Source organism: Tupaia chinensis, unplaced genomic scaffold (genome assembly GCF_000334495.1).
Source record: "Tupaia chinensis unplaced genomic scaffold, TupChi_1.0 Scaffold146346_2, whole genome shotgun sequence".
In the NCBI taxonomy this organism is placed as follows: domain Eukaryota; kingdom Metazoa; phylum Chordata; class Mammalia; order Scandentia; family Tupaiidae; genus Tupaia; species Tupaia belangeri.
The window spans coordinates 378,308-385,666 of record NW_006206203.1 but is presented as its reverse complement, the minus strand read 5'-3'; positions in this window follow the sequence as shown (position 1 = coordinate 385,666).

Here is a 7,359-nt window from a genome sequence, read left to right as displayed (position 1 = left end):
GTTCCACTTGGGCTTTTTTTTTTTTTTTTGAGAGATTTTCGCTATAGGGCGCGTGTGCTCACCAGACAGAGACGTAGAGACAGAAAGCGAGAAATCACCCCCCGGGGGGATGGTCACACCACAATCCCTTCTCTATTCTCCTCTCGGAATCTTGGGCACTCACGCACACGCGCCCGGCGTGAGTTTTAAGCCACCGGGTCTAGGACATGAACCGCGGTCGACAATGTGGGAGTCCAGCGACATAGCCATTACGCTAACTGCTGGTTCCCTCTTTTTTTCTTTTTTAATATTTCAATTTATTTATTTGCATTCATTCACTGTACATCATTACAGCATACAAAATGAGATTTTCCATCCAGAGCACACTGTATATTGTCTCAGTCAAGCACATCAACAAACATGTTAGCAAATGATTTTCCATTTCTTGTTTTCTGTATGTTTTGCTTTTTTTCCCACAAAGAGCTTTCTTTCCCTTGCTGAACAGACAGCAGGCAGGATAGAGATCCAAAGTGAGTGTAAGCAACATTCCTGCGGTCTGCAGATGGGTAGCCTTTCGGAGGTGCAGATTTTCTAAAACGACACCTGAGCCAGCTCACAGACCGTCCCACTGCCTCTGCCCTGGCACGGCCCAGGAAATAGCCCTCTTTACATGGCAGAGGTTGCTGGATTTTCCGGAGCTAGCGTCAGAACTTCTGAGATGTATCCTACTGAGCTTCGAATCACCGATTTCCCTGAACCTGTATTTCTGTGGCTGGGTTAAAGCTGAAGGCTCTCAGTCAGGGAATCAGGAAAACGGATCTGGACCTGACCTGAGCTGATTGACAGTAACTGTTTCTTCAGTGACACCATTAGTCTGTGGGATAATAACTTACCCATTTTGACAGGCAGCATTTTAAATCTGGGTTACAAAGAATTCACTTGGGCCTCCATTTAGACCAAATAGAGTCAAAAAGGGATCTGTGGATGAGAAAATCTGAGGCCCTTTAAGGCTTCTTCTTTGTGACCAGAACACAAACCTGCAAACAGAGCCTGGGTGGTACAAAACTGGATCACTGATCAAAAAGCTAAGCCCACTTTCCTGTAAGGTGTGGGAATAAATGAACTCTGCCTTAACAAAAAAAGCTCGTACTGCTGCCCTGTCGCCAAGTAGCATGCAGGATCCTGCCCTTGGGAAGAGTAGTTTGTGGTCCTGCAGAGCTAGGGGTCGGCCTGCCTCCACCCTGTCCTGGAGGTTCAAGGCTGACCTGAGAAGTCTGTGAGCTGGAGCTTCCTTCACCCTGACTGCACAGTAGAATCACCTGGGCCCCACCCTGATCAATCAAAACCACAGGGGGCAGGGTCCAGGCAGCAGGATTTTTGAGAAGTTCCCAGCGTGTGACCAGTAGTTGTAATGGCTATATCGCTGGACTCCCATGTAGTCGACTGGTTCAAGTCCCAGACCCAGTGGCTTAAACTCATGCTGAGCACGTGTGCGCACATGCCCACGATCCCAAGAGGAGAATGGGGAAGAAGGGATTGTAGTGTGGCCATCCCCCCTGGGAAGGGAGGTGATTTCTCGCTTTCTATCTGTCTGTCTGTCTCTGTCTTTCTGGCAAGCGCATGCACCTTATAGCAAAAACCCTCTTAAAAAAAAGTTCCCAGAGTGACGGCAAAGGGAACCACTTGGCCACTCTCCATTCTCCCTCAGTAGCTTTCCAGCTGTGTGACTGGAAAACTTAGCACTTGGGTTTCGAGTATGTTTGCCTAGAAGAGAGGGATGGATGTGGAGTGGTTTTGATACATTAACTCATGTCCTCAGGGACATCTGGGGACGTGAACCTAGGACCTTTCCCATGTTTGTCCATCCGTGCCACCACTGTGCTACCACCCGACCATGAGTGTTTAGAAAACCCCTCACATGTAAAATTTGCCTCGGTTTAAAAAAAAATGACATTTGCTTCAAAAATCAGTAAAGAAATATATGATGGCATTATCTACAAATTAGTTCTATGACCTAGAATCAAAAGTATGATTATTAGTCTCTCCAGAATTGAGGAAAATTAAATTTATATATTTCAAACCCTAACAAAACATCTACTTATGGGACCAGCAGTCAGCGTCATGGCTATGTCGCTAAGCTCCCATGTAGCCGACCATGGTTCAAGTCCCAGACCTGGTGACTTAAACTCACGCCGAGTGTGTACCCGGCGGCTTAAACTCACACCGGGTGCGTGTGCATGCGTGCCCAAGATCCCAAGAGGAGAATGGAGGAGAAGGGATTGAGGCATGGCCATCCCCCCTTGGGGGTGATTTCTCGCCTTCTATCTCTCTGTCTCTCTTTCTGGCGAGCACACACACACACACACCCAATAGGAAAAAAAAAAATACCTCTCAAAACAAAACAAAATCTACTTAGTTTCACACAAAAAGATTCTAACACAGACCTCCTTGCAGCTGTGTAAACCGGTCCATTTCAAAGCTGACAGGTCACCGAGTTAAGTTTAAACAGAACGCTGGAAAATATAGATTGAAAAGCACTGCTATGTAGGAGTGTCTTTCCGGATGAGCTCTGATTGTACAGATTTATGAGTGTGCTGACAAGAAAACAAGTTAAGAAGTTAAACTCCGTCAGGCTCGTGTTTAAACATGTTGCCAAGTGAGAGAAGTGTGTCGTCCCTTTTATCTAATGATCCAAAGGCATGTGTAAACAAACACCTCACCTAACTCCGCACTCCCTAGGCCACAGGAAAGGAGTGTTGAGGGGAGACCTTTCAGCACAGTGGTTAGCAGAAAAACAAACAGACCAGGGAAACAAGAGGTGGAGCAGCAGATGGGGTTTTCAATAACTACGATTGCAAGACAATTGGAGTTCAAAGGAGAATTTTGCTGCAGGTCAAGAAATCCCTGCTGGAGAGGAAGCCTTGGTGGTACACTTAATTAGTGTGCAACTGGAAAGGAAATCAGAAGAGGACAAGGATGCACAAGACGTTTGCAATTTATGGGGCAGCTTCCACCCCTGCTACTCAGCTGCCCTCCACTGGCTTGTGCCAAGGGCAGGACGGGGCCTCACGTGTGCAGCCACGGGCTGCCACCCAGACAGACGTGTCTCAGCTGAGACTTGTTTGTTTCATCTCCCTTTAGAAGGTCTTGACTGTAGTCTCAGCCTTATTCACCCTTATGATAGCGCTGTGCTCTTCACCCACGTGATGGTTTGAATTGACTCGCTGACTTCACGAATGCTCCTATTCAGGACCATCCTTAAAGGCTGTAGACATGAAGAGGAAATTATTAGCAAGCAAATTATGATTTGAATTGTGTCTGTTTTAGTGCTTTTCCCTGTTTTTATGTCAGCAGCTTCTCTGGAAGCAGTTGGCACGTCCCCTAAGTGGCTGTTTGTGCCAATTGCTGTTGCCTCATTCTAATTCCAAATCGCTAAAAAGCATTTTGTGCTGTCGTAATCATTTGCTTGAGCCATAACTAGCTCTTTCATTATTAAAGCCCCCATCCAATGGTTGGGGGGATTTTGATAAAGACTTAATGACATAATAGGCTGTTTCGCCCACCCCTCGTATCCCAATGCTTCCAGAGCTGACCCAAGCATTGTCTCGGAAAATACAACTTATGCTGGGTCAAAGGTGTACTTTGAGATCAGTGGGGAAAATCCAAGACTTCCTTTAGAAATCTCTTAAAATCGCAGAAGGCAATACCCCTAAAATGTCCCTTTATTAGCTGGCAATGAAATGTTATGTGTTGGGCTTCCAGTGCCCTTCTGAACAGCCATCCACTGAGTGCTGATCGAATAGTGACTTCAGGGAGGATGAAACCTCTAGGGTCTGTCTTTAGGATTCTGCAGAGTCCGTGACAATCCCACCCCCATCCTAGAGAGCCCTCTTTCCTTCCCAGATGTGAGAACGAGTACCATGAGCCTAGTTTCCCAGGAACTGGAGGAAGGGACAGTCACGGAGAGGATCTGGCCATTATAGAAATGGTTGTGCTGACAAATGCCTTTCAAACCTTCACAAAAAAATTGTGTGTAGACAAGCCAGGAGGCACGTTCTGTTCTAATGATTTAAATATACATGTATTCATCAAAATCACCACAATTATGGCTGGCCACAGTCACCAGAAGTCTCCTTCGTTTCTCTACCCATGGTCCAAAGATAATGCCAGTTAGCATCTCTGCCTGGAAGGTGGGAGGCCACCCAGGAGGCCCAGGCTCAGTTCCCAGGCCAACCTGAACGCACTATGCACTGCTGTGCACTCTGGTGACCCGAGCTAATCGGGAGGCTGGGGCAGGAGCATCCTGAAGGAAAACTGCCAAAAATACCTACCTCTGTCTCTCTGTCTCTCATGAAGAAAAACAAAACATAATGGTGTGTTTATTTGGTTTACAAATAAGAGCCCTCTTTTTTCTTCTTTTCCCCTCATTTCTCACTCAGTACCATCAATACCATCCTTTTTTTCTTTTTTAGAGGTTTTTGCTATAGGGCACGTGCACTCGCCAGACAGACAGAGACAGACAGAGAGACAGAAAGCAAGAAATCACCACCCAGGGGGATGGCCACACCGCAATCCCTTCTCCTCCATTCTCCTCTCGGGACCTTGGGCACGCACGCACACCCGCCCGGTGTGAGTTTTAAGCCACCGGGTCCGGGACACGAACCACGGTCGACTAAGTGGGAGTCCAGCGACATAGCCATTATGCTAACTTCTGATCCCGTTAATCACTTCTTTGATAATTAAAACATCTATGGAGAAAGCTATCCGAGAAAAGGTGGGGTAGTACTGAAACCCATCCAGTCTGTCACTATATAACATCTTAATTAGAGCAAAGCTGGTGCTAAACCACCTGGAGCTACAAATATTGTCCTCCAAAGCCACATCACCGGCTTGTGGTAGTGACATCTCATCACTGAGGAATTGTGTTTGGCTGGCAGTAAAAAATGTCCCTGAAATTGTGGCTTCAACAAGAAAATTGTAAAAGATTTTTTAAAAGAGGATTTTGCTATAGGGCACACGTGCTCGCCAGAAAGACAGAGACAGAGAGATAGAAAGCAATAAATTACGCCCCCCGCAGGGGGGATAGCCATGCCACAATCCCTTCTCCTCCATTCTCCTCTCAGGATCTCGGACATGCATGTACAAACACCCGGCGTGTGTTTAAGCCACTGGGTCCAGGACTCGAACCATAGTCGACTACATGGGAGTTCAGTGACATAGCCATTACGCTAACTGCTGATCCAAAAAATTATAAAAGATTCTGTGTTATTTTCTCCACCACATGAGCAAATGATCAGAGAAAGGCATAATGCTGGTATGCTTATTCCCACAAGTATCCTCAGATACCCAGGCTCTATCCTGGTCTCTGGGTGTGGCCCTCATCCTCAAGGTCTCCAGGCTTGCTCCTGGAGCTCCAACCATCACATCCTCATTCCTCAATAAGGAGAAAGGAGTTAGAAAAATGGAGCTTGCCAACCGAGTCAATGCACTAAAAAGAGCGTTTCTGAAATCCCCACCTGTTCCTCTCATTGGTCACCCCTAACTATAAGCAAGGCAAGGAAAAGATTTTGCTTGCACACAATGCCACCCGTACTCTTGTAGGAATTCTGTTCGAAGGAAGTAAGGGAAGGAGGCAGGGAGGCACTCTTAGACCATGCCCAGGATGCTAGAACAAGCTATGAGGTGATCTCTGCATTTCCACTACTTCAGTTCCTAAAAAAGTGAGCTCCAAGCTAGAGACATGAGCTGTATAAACTCCATGCTTAGACAGAAGCCATGGTTCCCAACTCTCCTAGACATGAAAGCCGGATGAATTTTTCAAGCTCAAGTTCTCCTAGAGGCAAGAGCCCCCAGCAGGTCAGGTTCAATTTATTGCTCTATCTCGGAGATTAGAGGTCAACCTCAGAAAGCCAGTAACCATCAGCAGCCTGTGGTCAGAAACCCCATCCTCCTGGTGGCTCCCAGTCTGTCGGGGCAGAGCTGAAGGGAGTATACGAAGTCAAGGACTCTGGTTCCTATAAAATATACACTACTTTGTTCATGTGCTCATATAGCAAAGGTTCTACTAAAACCTTTAGTTAAAAACAAATAAAAAGAATAACAAAATATCTGTGGCCAGTGCTCACGACTGACCTCGTGAGCAGCTCCCTGTGCTTGAGTCGACAAGTCAGGTCAACTCAAGGCAGCACCTGCCTCCTTCATCCATGGGCGACAGTCCCTTCAACTTCCCATGGGTGGAGTACCCCCCAATAATGTTCTCAACACTGTGGGCAATCTACAGCCCCCAAGAACTTACAACACACCTGAGGCCATTGGAGCAGACAGCAGCGCCCAAATCTGGGTTGAGCTATTAGGGGAAGCTTCATAGAGCAAGAAGGACCCAAGATAAACTGTGTTTTTGAAAGACACCAGGAACTACTTGAGAATGGCAGGGGATAGCTAAGAAGAAAACCTGGGCACCTAAGGACAGGAAGGAGGTCAAGCAAGAAAGGCAGAAAGAAGCAATAGCAAGTTTCTTTCATCGATTTTGGATGAGGATGATATAAAAGCCAGCCCCTCTATCATTCCTAATAGCAATAACCATGAGCAGAGTGCTTACTAGAATATTAAGTGTCCTGAGCTATGCTGCTTTGCTCTGTGTTTAACCATGTTATCCCGTATGTTTTTTTTTCTTTTTTGAGAGTTTTTTTGCTATAGGGCACATACACTCACCAGAAAGACAGAGAGAAACAGAAAGCAAGAAATCACCCCCCAGGGAGATGGCCACACCACAATCCCTTCTCCATTCTCCTCTCAGGATCTTGAGCACACACGCACACATGCCTGACATGAGCTTAAGCCACTAGGTCCAGATCTCGAACCGCGGTTGACTACATGGGAGTCCAGCAACATAGCCATTACACCAACTGCTAGTCCCTCCTATATGGTCTTCACAGCAATTCTAAGCCAACATAGAAAAGAAAACTGTCCTTAGAAATGTGGAAGAAGGGGCCCAAGGCCACATTAGTGGCAACTGGCACCTGGGGCTGTTGGGTTGCCCAGCTCAGTGAGCCCTTCCTGGCTCCTTGAGGACAGCCCGTGGCCTTGGCCTTGATGGAATGGATGTTTATGCTAAGGAAAACCCAGCAGCAAAGCTTCTCCCAGCCAGGAATCCCCCTCCAGCCTCCTACCAGCTTCCTCACCAAATTAGGCTGAAAGAATAAAAACTAGTTTTAATGTGTGCCCTTAGCAAATAAACTAGGAAATACCACATTGGCTCAAATCTAAGTTGATGTTTTTCAAAAGAAATCAAGTGGTCTGTTCACAAAGTATGCCCCGAATCCTGACAGATCTGCTGCAAAAGACTTCACAGAATGAAATGAACCCAGGAGAGAGGCCCTT